General features: G+C 42.5%; 1 protein-coding gene across 4 annotated transcripts in view; it reads right to left on the reverse strand.

The window, feature by feature from the left end:
* Positions 1–17872, reverse strand: part of LOC122811288 (golgin subfamily A member 7) — a 435299-nt gene that overhangs the window by 285418 nt on the left and 132009 nt on the right. The window lies entirely within an intron of this gene.

Genomic DNA, 17872 nt, shown 5'->3' on the forward strand with positions numbered 1-17872 from the left:
TTTATAACTACACAGAAATGGCACTTACCAAAGAGCATTTCTCCCTATTCATGAAAGGTTTAAAATATGTTCCAACAAGGAAATTTAACTACACAGATGCAATTTTAGAGCTTAAATGTTTTTTTATGAGGAAGCTTAACTTAGCATATATTTTTCAAAATCAAAATTCAGGTAGAAAAAATTAAAGTGATTAAGTTAAAAAGTACCAGCAATCCACCCTTGGAGCCCACCTAAAGTGTCCTAGATAAAGCTATTATGGATGATTTATATGCACTTAAAAGTAAAGAAAAACAGTGTATGGTTCATAATTAAAAAAAAAAATGAACAAGTGTTATTAGAACAGCTTAGAAACGAAAAATCTCTTAGGGTCATACAACCAGATAAGGGAGGGGGAGTACAGTGTTATATGGGGCATTACAGTACTCAAAAAATATTAGAGATGCTTTATGATACTGAAACATACTCTAATGCCTCCCTTAATGAAATAAATATAGGACACCATCGTACTATTAGTTGGAAGAATATGTGATACAAGTAAGAATTACACAAGAGATATATAACTTCTTGAAAGTTAGATACCCAATTGTAGATACCATGTTTGGGATTCCCAAGACCCATAAAGGGCTGGAAGATCTTAAGTTTAGGCTCATACTGGCAGGACAGAGCTCTAAAACCTATCCATTTGAGGTGGTAATCGATAAATGGTTAAAAAAAGAAGTTATGTACTCACCATAATGTTCCATCTGAGTAGTTATACTTTATTGTTCTCCAACCTGTGGGTATACGGATCCGTATCGGATCCGAGCCTGCAACTTTTTTCTAGCATCTGCTCCAAGCTCAAGAGTTCCTCCCCTTACCCATAATGCCCTACCATCTCCTATCTTCCCTCAGATCAAGTTTGCTGCAACTAACAATATATATGCAACTCAACCCAATAACCAACCTGAAAACAGCTAAGGTCCGGGGGATGGAGGGAGAGAATGTTGCAGAAAATGAAGTATAACTACTCAGATGGAAGTTATGGTGAGTACATAACTTCTATATCTGAAGTAGTTAACTTCATTTTATCTGCAACCTATGGGACAGAGTCTCCAGCTACTCCAATCCTGGGAGGCCCTTATGGAAGGATATTCCTGAGCACTGCAGAGCCAAAGGATGCTCTACCCCTCGAAATCAGATACAATTTGTAATAAGAAATGAAGGTATGGGAATTGGCCCATGTCGCTGCTGCGCAAATATCATCCAAAGGTACCCTGGACCAAAAGGCAGCAGAAGTCGCCATGGACCTGGTAGAGTGAGCCTTAACTATACCAGGAGGTGATAAACCTTTTGCTTAGTAATGTGAAATGCAAAGAGTGATCCATCTGGCTAAAGAAATTTTAGAAATAGTTTTTCCCATAAATGCTTTGGAAAAGGAAACAAACAATTAGTCAGTCTTGCGGAAAGACTTCGTTCTATGAAGGTAAAAACAAAGTTGTCTATGAACATCCAACAAATGGAGTTTGCATTCACTTTTAATTTTGAAAGTTGGGAAAGAAAACGGGCAGATTAATGGACTGGTTTATGTTAGCTTCAGATGCCACTTTAGATAAGAAGGAAGGGTTAGTACGGAGGGAGACCCTATCCTTATGGAAGACCAAATACGGAAGCACGGCGGATAGAGCTTGAAGCTCAGAAACTCTCCTAGCCGAAGTGATGGCGACTAGGAAAGCTGTCTTACAGGACAAAAATTTTAAGTCCACCGAAGCTGCGGGTTCAAAAGGAAGGGCAACCAATGCCTGTAAAACAAAAGTAAGGTCCCAAGGAGGTACAGAATCTTTGACAGGGGGCCGTAGCAGAAAAGTACCTTTAAGAAAAGCCTTACACAGCCTAGAGGAGGCTAAGGCCATGTTGTTTTCGCCAATGTGAAAGCTGGAAATGGCTGCCAATTGTACATTCACTGTGGAGGAACTAGCTCCTTGCTGAAAGATACCAGACAGGAAGTCCAACACCGCTGGAACAGGAGCTGTAACGGGATCTATTTCTCTCTGTGAAGCCCAAATGGAAAAGCGCTTCCATTTACTGCAATATAGTTTTCTAGTGGAGTCTTTTAAGAGAGGCCACTAGAATCGATTTGACCTGGAATGAAAGATCTGGAGTACTGGCAATTAACGGAACTGGAGCAACCAAGCTGTTAGCTTGAGGCTGCTCAGATCGGGTGAACGTGTCCTCGACGGATGGGAAATTAGATCCGAGCAGGGATCCAGAATCCACGGGGGAGCTAATAGATGAGACCAAAGGAATAGGAACCAAACCAGACGAGGCCAGAACGGGACAATGAGGATCACTTTGCACCGTAGTCGGCAAGTTTTCTGAAGAAACATCGGAAAGAGTGGCAATGGTGGACAAGCATACAGAAGCCCGGGGGGCCAAGCATGGACTAGATCGTCTCTGGTGACTTCTCCTGGTGAGGGAATCAGAGCGAAGGACTCGCTGCACTTTGCGTTGGAAGGAGATGCGAAGAGATCGCATCAAGGCTGACCCCATGCCAGGAAAATCTCCGCCACTACTGACCGTTTCAGAGACCACTCGTAAGGCATTAGAATGGCCCAGCTCAATCTGTCCACTAAAATGTTGGAGCACCCTGGGATGTGCGTTAGTATCAGACACCGACCGGTGGAAATCGCCCATTCCCACTCTCTCATGACCTCGCGACATAGAGGGTAGGATCTGGTTCCCAAAACGAACCAAACACTTGAAGGAAATCAGGCTCTGCTCTTGGATACACAAGTTTTAATTAATCCACAACAGAAACGTACCACTTTTAACGCACATACAAACAATACGTTTTCGATTCAATGTCTTCTTCAGAAAGCAAAAATCAGAATGACACAACCCATAAAACTCCCTCCTTTTATATTCAATGCTGGGTCAATAAACCAATTAATCCCATATTAGCATTTTAACCCTTAACTTCCCGAAGGATATAAAATACACCTAATCCAATCCATTTATAAAAGTACATACATTCAACACCAAAATATTTATATATATAAATTTAACTAATTCAAGAAAGGACTTAGAAATAAGATACATTATGTAAATAAGTCTATTAAAAACAATTTTTGTTCTGCTTTTCAAAATTAAACCTATACCTATACTGGGCTAAGGTATTCAAAACTCAGTAATTTAAAACTCAGTCATTTAAAACAAAAATTTAAAACAAAATAGCGCCATCTGGTGTTGTAAGACATAAATTATCAACTTCTTTTAGGTTCATAGGTTCATAGGTTTATACTAGGCTATCTGCCCCAAGGCATTTATAAGCCTAGCCCGAATTTTTGTGGCTTACGCCACCCCTTATATGAAAAAATACTGTACCCATTAGTTTGTTGTGCCTCTGTCCAGCAGTGACACAGAGATGATTCCCGGGGTAAACCTACGATCTCCCATCCACAGGTCAAGATTTCTCTTGAACAGAGCCAGCGAGGTGCTCTGCCTCACATGGACCGGGACTCTATTCCACAGCATAGGGAGTCTCTGAGTGATAAATCTATCCCTCCAGCACGTCCTGTTTATATCCGTGCTAAGGTTTAAGTCGCTTGCTCTAGTGGTTTTGGTGGATTTGGATTTTTTGAGGTGGAGCATGTCCATTAATTCCGGGTTGGACATGGCCTTGTATGTCAGGCACATGTCACCTCTGAGTAGACTGTATGCGACTGAATAGAGCTGGAGTTTCTTCAATCTGGCAGCATATGACAGATTTTGGAGTCCCTTTATCCTTTTGGTGAGAAACTTTTGGGGTCTCTCCAACTGCTGCAGATGTCGGGCGAGATACATCCCGAATGGGGCATTGTACTCGATCATTGGTCTGATAAGTGAAGAGTACAGGGGAACAATGACCTCACTAGATCTGGATGTGAATCCCTTCATGATCAGGTGGGCAATGTAGAAGGTCTTTCTAACCACTTTAGCAACGTGAGTGTCAAAAGAAAGGCCACTGTCAACCTGGGTGCCCAGGTCCCTCATAACCTCTTCTGTGCTTAGTGGATTGCCACCTATATGGTATCTTGGGGTTACCTTGTTTTTCCCGAAGGGTATGACTATACATTTTTTGGCGTTTAACTTCAGGCCATGGCTCTGGCACCAGCTATCTGTTTCCGTGAGTCCCTTCTGAAGGATATCCGTGTCCGATGCACTTTCCACTATGGCGCCCAGTTTGCAGTCGTCTGCAAACTTTGTCAGCCAAAGTCCTCCCATGTTGGCCTGTACTTCTGAGAAGTAGATGCCGAACAATAGGGGGCCAAGGACCGAGCCCTGTGGGACACCACTTGTGACCGGCTTGGAGTCTGACATAGTGCCAGCAACTCTAACCCTGTGGGTTCTGTCCTTAAGCCAGTTTGCAACCCATCTTGTGACATATGGGTTTACATTTAAGCTGGTAAGTTTTTCTACAATACCCGAGTGGGGTATTGTGTCGAAAGCCTTTGCAAGGTCAAGGTAGGCTGTATGGACTGCCTTTCCTCATCAATGGCCTTGGTGACTGTTTCGAAGAAGTCGACCAAGTTCAAAAGGCATGATCTTCCCTTGACGAAGCCAAACTGGGTCGGGTCCAATGTCTGCAAGTCCCCTATATCTTTGTTTATGAGCTCCATTATGACCCTCTCCATAGCTTTGCAGACTAGACTTGTTAAGCTTATGGGGCGGTAATTACCAGGGTCCGTAGAGGCACCGCCTTTGTGGAGTGGGACCACAGTTGCCGTACGCCACTCCTTGGGCATGTATCCTGTGGTAAGGCTGAGATTAAACAGCTGCCTTATGTGAGGGTTTAATTCCTCATTTAGCTCGTGTAGCACACAGCCAGGGACACCATCCGGTCCCATTGATGCTGTGTTTTTAGCTTTAGAGAGAGCAGCTTTCACCTGCGCATTTGAGATGTCTGGGAGGCTACACTCCGCTGGGATAGTTATCTCTCCTTTAAGGGGGGGAGAGTGTGGTGAAGTTTGCACTGAACCTGTCTGCCAGTATGTTGGCAATGTCTGTGGGTTCAGTGATTTTTGTATCATTTTGGACTAATTCTGAGCATATCTGTGAGTTTCCACCCAGGTTCCTAACATAGCTGAAAAAGGCCTTATGATTGTCCTTTAAATCCATGGCAATTTTTCTCTCAAAATTGGCCTTAGTTGATTTTATGAGTGCTCGTATTTTTTTACTAATAATGATCAGGGGTGACTTCCCTTTTATGGATTTTGTTCTATCATGTAATAGCTTTCTCCTCTTATTGTAAAGTTTGTTAATGGCTGGGGTCCACCAGACTGGACGTTTGCCCTTTGTGGAAAAAGTCTTGGTTTTATTTGGGATTGCCTGATCCATGCAGTCCTGGAGGTGTTCATAGAAGGCATTTGTAAGGGCTTCCGCAGCTTGGGTTGTGGTTTCCACTGTCTCAGGGGCCTTGAAGGATACCACACCAGTCTTGAGTAGTGTGAAGTTTGCTTTAGAGAAGTTCTTCACTGTGGTCTTTTGCTTGGGGTGGGACCGCGATGCGGATTTCCAGTGTGTTTAGTTTATGATCAGATCTCACCAATGAGGTATATACTTCGGTGTGGAGCATTTTGTCCCCATGTTTGTGATAATGAGATCTAGTATATTTTCTCCTCTCGTGGGAACAGTGACTAGCTGTTCCATGGCATTTGAATTTATGAACTCCAGGAACCATTGGGCTAGAAAGTTAGGGCTTGAGTAATGTTCCCAGTCTATATTCGGGTAGTTGAAGTCACCCAATATGATGGTGTTTGGAGATACATTTATACCCTCCAGTGTCTTCAGGAAGGCTGTGTGGTGTTCCTGAGTTTGAGAGGGTGGCCTGTAGCATGCTACAATTTGTAGAGCAGTTTTGCCTATGGTTAGTTGCACCTGGATGGTTTCCGAGCTTAGATGCGTTGCCACCAACCTGGAGGTGTGGGTATCCTTTATGAATATGGATACACCCCTCCTTTTGTGGTGTGGTCCGGGTTTTGGGGCCGGAATGCATGATATGAGGTAAAACCTAATAGTGCCGGGGTGCTCTCAGGAGCCTTGAACCAGGTTTCAGTTACAGCACAGACATCGATGTTCTCCATACTGAGAAGGGCCTCGAGTGCGTGCATTTTGAGATTTAGACTTCTGGCATTGAGCAGCATTACCCTCAGTTTCTTCCCATTTTTGTTTTCTAGGGTGGTAGGTTTAGAATTTGAGCCTTGCCTAAAAAAGGTACTATAGGGGTGGCAAGAGCCTTAGCCAATATCCGGAATCCCAGGGGTGACAGGTGCAAGCAGTCCCTAGCGAAGCAGCGTGGCTTGTCAAGCATGTCATCCCAGGCAGACAGACACTGGATATCCCCTTTGAATGACACCAGACATTAAGCCAATTGCTAAAGCTGATCATCTTGTCTCTATATTGTGGCATCATTCTTGGTGAAGGAAGGATACTGCTCAGGGTAAGGGTCATACCTGCCTGGGCTACATAATCAGAGAGCTCCTCTATGTCTCTTTTCATGTAGTCCAGGGAGGTACGTCTCAGGTCGTTCACACCAGCATGGACAATGACTGTGTCATATTTGTACTTGCTGTGGAGTGACCCGAGTGCTTGTGTTATGTGGCAGATTCTAGCGCCCGATAGGCAGCTTACTGTGACCCTCTCCTTGTTCAGCCTGGTGAGTGGGACGTCAGTGTGTCTGACTATGGAGTCACCTATGACAAGTATGTTTGGTGTTGTATTTGGCTTTTAGGGCTGTGACTGCTTTGCACACTGCTTTTGTGGTTTATGTGTTGCTTGTGGGGTGTCTTGAGGTAGCAGTTGTTTGGGTGTCTGCTTTGGAGGCCTCTGCTGTTTAGGTAAATTTTTACTCAGAGCCTCCGAGTATGTCTTTGTGTGTTTATGTGTTTGATTCAGTGGTGTGGTAGCATTATGTGAGGCTGGTTTTGTGGTGTGTGTAGTTGCCTTCTCCTCCTGTCTGGTCTTGCCAGTCCTGAGTTGAGAGAGCTCAGCCTCCAGTTTGGCTAAATAGCTGCATCTCTCGCAAGTATTTGTGTTATGTGGGAGGAGGAGAGGGTTGTCTGTGTACATGAGGCAGTTATAACATTGCCTCAAGATTCCCAGATTCACCAGCTGGACCGGAGAGGAGATTGACAACTGACCTTTGGACATGCTAGAATAATATTGGGAATTCCTTAATAATTGAAAACAAGGGCCAGTGGGGAGTGAGGGTGTAGTGCTTTTAATTTTTAGTGCTGACTTATATAATTGCTTTAGTGAGCAAGTGCCAGGTAACTTGAGTGCAATGTGTTACAAGTAACTAAATGCAAAAACGACAAACAGTAACTTTCTTTCAAGTGAAACAAGGAAATAAGTACAGTAAGCAATGCAGATATCACTAGTGATCCACAGAAGCGCTGAGAAGCCGCGTATTAGGTGGAATTAGCTTCCAGGGAAATAACAAGCAAACAACAAGCATATAAACAAAGCTAGCTTCAGCAGGCCTGGATCTAGTCTATGCTAGAGCAAACAAGGTGTACCAATTTCAGTAAGATACAGTTCAAATACTCAGGCACTATAAACCTTTAACCAGAAATTCCCAGCTCAGAAGGGCAGAGTCCAGCCTCTTCTCCCACAAGAGTGCAGACCACGAACCTTCTTAATGTAAAATAACTGGCCTGAAGCCCAAGTGCCTAAACCAGAACTAATACACTTGGACACTGGCCTCTCAATCAGCAGTTTCCAACTTAGAAGGATGAAAGCTACCTGTCCTGCCACCACAGTGCTTGCCACAAACCTTCCTAATGTAAAACAATTGGTCTGAAGCCCCAGTGCTTAATCCAAAAGACTTAGAATGATAGCTACACTTTAATCAAGTTACAACCAAGCAGTAATAAATACAATTGAATACTTTAGAGAATGTCTGGATTAGTGCTCAAGTTACACAAACAACGCTAGATCCAGCAGGCTCGAATCCAGTCTATGCCACAGCAAACAAGGCGCACCAACTTCAGTAAGAAGCAGTTCAGATATGCATGCACTATAAGCCTTTAACCAGAAATTCCCAGCTCAGAAGGGCAGAGTCCAGCCTCTCCTCCCACAAGAGTGCAGACCACGAATCCTCTTAATGTAAAATAACTGGCCTGAAAGCCCAAGTGCTTAAACCAGAATTAATACACTTTTAGAATAACACACTGAGCCCTCAATCAGCAGTTCCCAACCTAGAAGGATGTAAGCTACCTGTTCTGCCACAACAGTGCAGACCACAAACCCTCAGTGCAAAACAACTGGTCCGAAGCCCAAGTGTTTAAACCAAAAGGCTTAGAATGAGTTACACCAAGCAGTAATAAATACAATTGAGTATTTTTAAGATGATGCAAAAGTAAAATGAAGTAGGTAGAAACACAAGTACAGTAAAAGCAGATGAATTTTTTTTTTTTTTTTATCTGAACAAGTGCTGAGATCAAAGAAACAGATTTGAGAGCTGAAACTAGAAAACTGGCAGTTTTTCTGCTCTTCAGTTATTCCCACCCACCCTCCCTGGTTTTGTCTTAATCTTAGTGGCCTTGACTGCCCGCCCCTCAGCCTGCCTCTGGGCTCATCTCATCTGCTCACTCAACTGAGTGCAGTGAGATCATATTCTGATTTCAGGCACTCCTACTGTGTACAAAGAGCATCTGGGAAACAGACAAAAAAAAATTAAGCTCATTTCCTGCCTTTCCTGTTAAGTGGTATAGACTATTTGTAGGCTTCTGAGCCCCCAAGCCCTTCTGTGTTTGAGGGAAGCCTTCTAGCTTGGTTTTTTTTTCTTATAACTAGCCAGTTCAGTTAAAATTCCTTCAACACAGTTTAAATCAAATTAAATACTGTATTTTTTTTTTTTAAAAAAAGTGCAGATAAAGGTACTTAAATTCTCTTATACGTCCAGTTGAATATAACCAAGTTGTTAGCCGGCCAAATAATGGCAAAAAACCTATAAATATCAATATTTAAAATTATATTATAATAAATACATTTAATAATTTAATACTTAATACCTGAATACCAAATACTTTAAAAATCAATTCAATGTATAAATATAAATAATACATTCCAAATACTAAACTACATTACAATTTGCACATGGGAATTTTTGTTCAAATATAAGATGCATCCCAAAATGTTATGACAATGCATACCTCCCAATGAGGTGACGTCATAAAATATTGAATATATGTAAAAATTGGATATTTAAAAATTGGATATTTAAAAATTACCTATATATAAACAAAAATGTATACACATAAGTTGTATCCAAGGGCTAAAAGTCCATTAAACATAAGCAAATTAGGACAAATATATATATAGTAATTTGTGAATAAAAGAAACAATGTTATTAAAATTATATGAATATAAAATTAAATAAAAATATCATTATTCATAGTATAAGCCCTATAATTTGGCTGCTCTCATTTTCAACACTGGAGTTATAGAAATTATATCATTGAGGCCTGGGGTCTTATTGGCTTCAAGTATTAGTTGCCATACCAATTCTTTGTATTCAATAGAGGTCTCCCATAAACAGCCTCTAATGTCCTTTTCAACCACTTCCAGCAAGAAGAAATTAAAAATTGCTGTTGAACAAGTTAATTTATGCCTATATAGGGCATTATTCACACAATTTGTCCTAATCTCATAATTATGCTCATATATTCTATTCTTGAGTTTCCTTTCAGATTTACCTATATAGAAGGCATCACATATTTTACACAGGGCAACGTATACTATACCACTAGTCTCACAGTTAGCAAAACATTTGCTCTCAATTACCATATCCCTGCTTTGTATAAAAATTGCATTTTTTGTTAAAATAAATGTACATTGTGAACAACTGCCACATTTATATGTGCCTACCTTTCCATTTTTAACTTTTCGTACATGGCTTTTACTTTCAAAAAATGCTTTCAAGCATCTACCTTTTCTATATGTGCATTTCAATGGTTGCTGGAACAAACTCGTCAAGTCAGATATGTCACCGAATCTTGACCATTCATCTTCCAACATTTTCCTAATTTTGACAGCTTGGGCACTATAGTCAATAATCAAATTGCCTTCCATCTCATTCCTTTTTTGTACTACTTTCATTTCACAACCTTTACCTAAACCTAAAATAGGTTTAAATTTATGTTCCCTACCCTGCTTTATCTCTACTTCAATTTTGTTGATTAAATCTGTAGGATAATTTCTTTCTATAAACATTTTATGTAGCAATAAGCATTCATCCTCAAAGTCCTTATCTCTAGAAATCATACGGCTGGCTCTTACGAACTGCCCCTTGATTACACCCTTTTTTTGATAATAAGGGTGGGCACTATTATATGACAAATATGAGTTTGAGAAGGTTTCTTTCCTAAAAATTTTGAAAAGAAACCTGTATCCCCTTTACCAATGTAGAAGTCCAAATATTTGAGAGCCACTTTATCCATCTGGTAAGTAAATTTCAAAAAAATCCGTGGACTGAGAGATGTATTGAAAAAATGCTTTGAAATCCTCCACAGAACCAATCCATAGGAAACACATATCATCTAAAAAGCGTTTATATAATTTCCAACAATGCTTAAAAGGTGAATTGATAATGTATTTATCCTCCCATGCTGCCAAAATAATGTTGGTATAGGTTGGAGCGCATCTAGCGCCCATAGCTATTCCTTGAATCTGTTTAAAGAATTCCCCTTCATAATAAATAAAATTATTAGTAAGTACAATTTCCATTAAGGTAAGAATAAGATAAAAGTCATTATTATTGTATTTTCCATAATTTACTAGGGCTTCATCAAACCACTTCATACCCTCTTCGTGTGGTATAGAGGAAAACAAATCAACAATATCAATGGTTATAAAAATAATTTCTTTGTCGAAAAGCTCAGAAGTTAAATTAACAAGTAATGACCATGAGTCTTTAACTACTCCATTCCCAGATAATAAGTCTTTCAGTTTCATGTCTAACCACTTGGTGATGGGGGCTGTTACTGAATTAGCAGAGACTACTATTGGTCTCATAGGTGGATTAAGAACACACTTATGAACTTTAGGTACACCAAAGATGGTCGGGGTCAACGGTTTCTCCATTTCTAGGTATTTATACAACTGGCTATCAATGGAGCCTTCTAATAACAAATCATTCAAGACCATCTTAATCTTCCTGTTACCTATATTGACCTCATTCAAGGATGCTCTAACATTTAGTTTCGTCATTCAACAGTTCCATCATCTTGGCTTCGTAGATGACTTGATCCATTATTACAGTCCCTCCACCTTTATCTGGTTTACATATTCTAATATTAGGGTCATTACTTAACCTTCTGAGCAGCATATTTTCTTCTTTGGTCAAATTAAATCCGATTTTGTCTTTGGATAACTCAGCCCTAATTTTTCTTTCCATCAATAACTCAAAATTCTTCAACTGAGGGTGAAGGGGCGGGTTAAACATACTCTTTCTTTTTAAATCACTATTTATTTTGGCAGAATTCTGACCTTGGAATAAAATTTCAAAATTTTTCTTCCTCAAAAATAACTTTAAGTCTATCAGAATTCTGGTTACATCCGCTTTCCTATTAGGGACAAATTTGAAGCCCTTAGAAAATAAAGAAAAACAAATTTCATCAATATCCAAATGACTATAATTAAAAATGTTATATCCTTTATATTTCCAAACACAGCCATCCACACAAGTGGGTCTGGTGAAAATATTGGTTTCAGATGAAACTTGAGAACTTTCTACCAAGGCTTCTGTCCTTTATTGTAATTCTGATTGTAATTCTGATTCTGATGTACCATAGTCATTCCCCGACCTCGCCCCCTTCCCCCAGTCTGGTAGTTTTTTTGAAAATTATTATTTTGTTGGTTGTTTCTAATTCTTTCAGACCTCCTAAGTTCAGGGAACTCAGTATAATTATCCATATCAATATACGTATCATTTTCATTCACAGATTCACTCATATTTTGTACCTTATCGTTCCAACCATTATCATAGCCAAAAGAATTCTTGAAATTATATGGTCTAGGTTTGGGATAACAAACATTGTCCTTATATTCTTGAATATCCCTATCCAGTTTTTTACACTTCCTTTCGTATATATTCCTGATACTGTTTTCTATCCTTCTCAACATTTCGAAATACTTTTTTTGACTATCTTCAATAGAGAACAATAAATTGTTTGTTATCCATGCATTCAAATCATCTATTTTACCTTGTAAAATACCCATTTCCCTTTCATTTTCTTTTACTAAGACTTTCAAAATATTTAAACCACATGTATTAAAAATACTTAACAGTTCTTTATGCAATTCGCCCCCTTCCTTAACTTTATTTGGATATTTAAAAATTCTAAGTCCTTTGGGCACTATATCTAAACTAAGACATTCTTTTAAATACTCATTTTCTAATTCAATATTTTTGAATCTGAATAACAATTCATCTAATAACTTAACGTTAAAGTCATATGTAAGATTGTTATCACTTACATTCACCAGATGCGCTTTTTTATCCTTAAAACTGAATTTCATATGCAGAACATCCTTTAAGTCTCTATTATGCCTCGGTGTTTTATTTTTAAAGTTCACTGAGGTTTCACTTGCGTCTCGACTACTGCACTCGTCTCCATTATCAGCTACCAGAGATTGGTTGCAATTTGTAGTTTTGGCCACTCGTTTAGAATTACCATCACCTCATTGCATCGAAGCTGGCTTTATTTCGACATCTTCGGTTGCTCCCCAGGGCAATGGAGGGTCTTTATCAGCTACATGGGACCCTTTCCCATCCTTCGTTCTTCCACTTGAAGGACCTGATGCACTCTCTCCTTAAGCGCCATTCTCCCTCCGCGAAAACATTTCCTGATTGCATGGCAAATCAAACTGTGACGTCACGGATGGGTGGTACCTCTGCGAAAGCAGCTCAATGAGCCGAGTCAATTGGTCGGATAACCTATCCATCCTGTCTTCTTTAACCTCACTTCCTGATGTGGATTTGGTTCCTGGCACGGCCTCCTCCAATTCCATAGTTTCAACAAGCGCTAAATATACTAGAAAACAAGTGGTGAGGGAATCAAAGCGAAGCACTCGCTGCACTTCGAGTTGGAAGGAGATGCGAAGAGATCGCATCAAGGCTGACCCCATGCCAGGAAAATCTCCTCCACTACTGACCATTTCAGAGACCACTCGTAAGGCATTAGAATGGCCCAGCTCAATCTGTCCGTTAAAATGTTGGAGCACCCCGGGATGTGCGTTGGTATCAGATACCGACCGGTGGAAATCGCCCATTCCCACTCTCTCTTGACCTCGCGACATAGAGGGTATAGAGGGTAGGATCTGGTTCCCCCCTGCTTGTTGATATACCAGACGACCAACATGGTGTCTTGACTGAATTGCAATCAATCCGAGAGGGAGGACTGTGTGAAAGGCTTCCAACGCTAAAAGCACTGCCCTCATCTCTAGAAAATTTATGTGCAAATTGGTCTCTGTCTGGGACCACATGCCTTGGACTGTCCTTCCCAAACAGTGTCCCCCCCACCAGAGTTGGGAGGCATCCGTGGTCACTGTGGTCGGACTGAGGGTGATGCAAATGGGCGTCCTGCTGATATCTCCAGTGAAGTTAACCAGCAAAGTAGAGATGTCCTGCAGACGTGACTGATCTTGATCGGGAATTCCATGGGAAGGTCTAGCCAGGACCACTGGACAGCCAGAGTCCATTGAAGAACCCGCATGTGAAGGCGTGCATACGGGAGAATAGATATGGCAGCAGACATGGAGCCCATAGCCCGGAAAACCTCGCTCGCCTTTGAAGACTGGGAGTTCGCTATCTGAGCTATGTGGCCCCTGAGATGTAGAATCCTGTCTGGAGGTAGGAATACCTTCATCTGCAAATTATCTAACCGTGCCCCAATAAAGTCTAGAATTTGTAATGGTTGCAAATGGGATTTGTGAACAGTGACTGTAATTCCCAGTAGGTCTGCTAATCGAATGAAATAATCTCAGGCCAGACACAAGTGATTCTTGTTGTGCGCTGCGAAGAGCCAGTCGTCCAGGTAAGGAAACACTTGAATACCCTAAGGGCTCAGGTGGGCCGCTACATCTGCCATTACCTTGGTGAACACCCTGGGGGCTGTGGTGAGACCAAAGGGTAGGGCCCTGAACTGAAAGTGACTGGCTCCCAGCCGGAAGCGCAGAAACCTCCTCAAGTTTCTGTGTATTTTGATGTGGTAGTAAGCATCCTGAAGGTCTAACGAGCACATCCAGTCGCACTCTCAAAGATGAGGTAGAATGGACTGTAGAGTGACCATCCGGAATTTCTGTCTTGCTACCGACACAGGTCTAGAATGGGCTTTAGGTCCCACTTCTTTTTTAGCACCAAAAAGAACATTGAGCAGACGCCTAATCCGGACTGATCGGGGGGGGGGGACCTTTTCGATGGCTCGTTTGAGAAGCAGCTTTGAAACCTCTAGAGCTGTGGCCTCCCTTTGAGTGGGTGGAACATCCGGGAGGAGTTTTCCAATGTTTGGAGGGGCAATGAAAGGAAGAGAGTAACCTCTGGATATTATCTGAAGAACCCAGCGATCTTTCGTAATGGACTCTCATGTCGCTGGGTGTAAGGACAATCGTCCCCCGACTGCCTCCAGAGTAGGACAGTCGGGCAACCCCTCAAGGCTGCTGACTGGGTCTATCACAAAAGGGTTCCCCAGACCAGAAATTCCTGGGACCCCCTCTACCTCTGGGTCGGCATTGATCCTGTCACCCTCTGCCTCTGGGGGAATAGCTGTCCTGAGAATCCCGGGAAAACAGGGATTTTCTGAACCACATCATCTTCTGCCCTCTGATTCCTAGAGAAGGACTGCTGGGGGTTAGAGAAGTGGACACCGACGGCAGACAAAGTCTTCCCGTCCTTTTTGCTCTGGACCAGTGTGTCACGTACTGTCTTCCCAAAGAGGGAAGAGTCATCATAGGGAGCATTGATAAACGATGCCTTGAAAGGGTCCGCGAACGGACACAATCTGAGCCAGGCATGATGCCTCATGGCTATGCCTGTCCCAGCCGCTCTAGCTGCTCCTTCCGTGGCATGGGAAAGTAGCCGCATAGATGTATTTGAGACTGACTTCAGAGTAGACATTTTCGCCAAGAACAGCTGTTTGTCCTGCGGCAATAAAAACTCTGGGGGCGACTCAGCAAATTCCGAAGCAAGGTCTCACTGAAGTCTAATCACATGTGCCAAATAATTCAGCGCACGGATAGAAAAGGTCGCTGAAGAGTACACGAACCTCCCAAACTTATCCACCGACCTGGACTCCTTGTCTGGAGGGTGGACTAAGGAACTCTTCTGTGCTAGTTCCTTCTTTGTGGCCGCTGCGACCAACATAGCATCAACTGGGGCTCTTTTCGACCAGGGTTGTCTATCCGAAGGAGGAGATAAGACCTTGTCAGGATGTTTGGGGATGGGCTCTATGGTGTCGGGCTCCTTCCATGCCCTCGTGGTGATGAGGTCCACCAAGGGGTCTGCTGGTGGGGACAACCAGGAAGTAGATGGGCACGTGCCAAAGGCCTCCAAGAACACTGACATCCCCAGAAGGTTTTGGGGCTGACCAACCTCCCCTCGTGGAGGATTTCCATAATTTCTCCTAAGGAGACGTCTTCGGGAGGTGACCTGGGGGAACTTTCTCCTTCATCTAAGTCAGTGTCAGTGGTGAGGGACTCTGGGGAGTCCAAGTGCCTCCTTTTCCACTTGCGCTTGCAGTGGCCCTCTTCAGTGGGACTTTCAGAAGGGGATCCGCGAGCCACAGGTCTTTCCTCGGGGAAAATGACCTGGGGATCCTCTGGCACGGGCTGTCCCTGAGACAGGATGAAGGGAGTCGTCCCCAAATCCAGGGGGGCCTGGGTGGCATCCGAGGGAATGGGCTGGGGTCTCAATCCCTGGGAGAGAACCCCCTCCACCACTTCGAAGGCCAAAGGAGAAGTCCTCCCCGGATCTGAATCAGGGACCGGAGCCGAAGACAGGATAGCCTGAGGTCCGAGGGAATGGGTCGGGTCCGAAAGTTAGAGCTGAAGAATCCATTCCCCTGGGTCCGACTGACTGTCCGCAGCTCCAAGACTCACTCGGATCCAAGCAAGTCGGATCAGAGGAACACAAGCTAACAGCTGGAGTCGAGGTTGGAGGAACCATCGGCGCCGAGCTACCAGCTCTGAAAAACCTCGGATCGAAGAGCCCCGAAGCACGGATCGGGGAAGGAGAGATGGGGCGGAAAAGAGGCATGGAGGTCGCCCCTCCAGAGGGAGAGGGACCTGGCAAGACTCCCATCTGAATTTGGGTCTGAAGAAACCTCCGTATCATCCTGTCCATATCGATGTCTGATAGGCTCCAAGTCGACCTCGAAGAGACCACAGACTCAGATCTGGCTGGTCTGCGCAGAGGGGTGGAGGGCCTCGGGTCCGAATGTTCCAATGGCTCTGGTGAGAAATGCGGTGACCGGAGCAGAGGAGAAACAGGCCTCATGGTCTTGGATGGAGGGCTGAGAAAGAGCTCCCCGTCGGGGGATCTCTTGCGATGCCTGTCTTTCTTTTTCTCCCTTTCTTCCCTGTGTCTTTCCTTTTCCTTCTCTATCTTTGTCAGACTCGTTGACTGAAGATCTGTCCTTAGAGGGCCCATCGCCAGACGAATAGGGAGGTTGAGTCCCTGTCTGGGGAGGTGCACTAGCGACAGAGGCAGAATCCAGCATGACAACGGGGAGAAGACCTTTAGTAACTAGCTTGGCCTTGCAATCCCTAAGGGCCATGGGGTTGAAGCCTGAACAGATAGCACACTGGGTGGATAAATGTGCCACTCCTAGACATATCACACACAGAGTGTGACCATCAGCAGAAGAAAGCTTATGGCCACACAATGCACATTTTTTGAACACCGGCTCGGGTCCGATACGGATCCGTATACCCAAAGGTTGCAGACAAAATGAAGTTAACTACTTCAGAACAAGGTTGACCACCTTTTGAAAGATTCCTGGGACTTTCTTAGTAGGATTAAAAATACTCTTTGGGAAGAAAATATCTCTTTTTAAGGTGAATGTGTTAGACTTGTACAGATCAAGTCCCAGGCATGAAGGAATACAGCTTTTCTCCAAAAGTATGAAAAGACACAAATTTTTCGGATAAGTGAAACTGATTTCATAATTTAAGGAGCTAGTGTTGGATTACAATTATATATATATATATATATATATATATATATATATATATATACATACATACACACACTATGAGGGAGAATATTTTAAGCAAAACAAGGGAGTGGCGACGGGGGCATCGTGTGCCCCCATCTACACCAACCTGGTGTTGTCGGAATGGGAACAAACAAATATTTCCTAGTGAGTGGTTCAAGTACATCAAAATATATGTGCGCTTTTTGGATGACAGTTTTATTTTGTGGACAGGGACAGAGGTGAATAAAAAATAATTTGTTGAATTCTTAAATAACTCATCCAATATTTTGAAGTTTACTGACACGCGTAATGAGTAAAGTATTAGTTATTTGGATACACACACAAAGAAATCAATAATGGATTTAAATCAAACATTTACAAGAAATCCACATTTAGCAATTCCTATTTAGAGAATACTAGTAATCACCTGCACCATAAAAAGAAGAATACTGTCAAAGGTCAACTAGTTTGGGTTGCTTGTATGACCTCTGATGGAAATTATTTTGATGGAGAACTACAAAAAGTTGCACACTTGGTTTACGGAAGTGGGTATCCTGTTAATATGGAGAAAAAAAAGAGTGGGGTGTAAAACTTAAACCATTGTTAGGTAATTCATTACAAGTAAAATAAACCTCTGAAGAGAAACAGTTTCATAGGACTAT

The sequence above is a fragment of the Protopterus annectens genome, chromosome 9.part0 (assembly GCF_019279795.1).
Source record: "Protopterus annectens isolate FY-2018-M chromosome 9.part0, PAN1.0, whole genome shotgun sequence".
In the NCBI taxonomy this organism is placed as follows: domain Eukaryota; kingdom Metazoa; phylum Chordata; order Ceratodontiformes; family Protopteridae; genus Protopterus; species Protopterus annectens.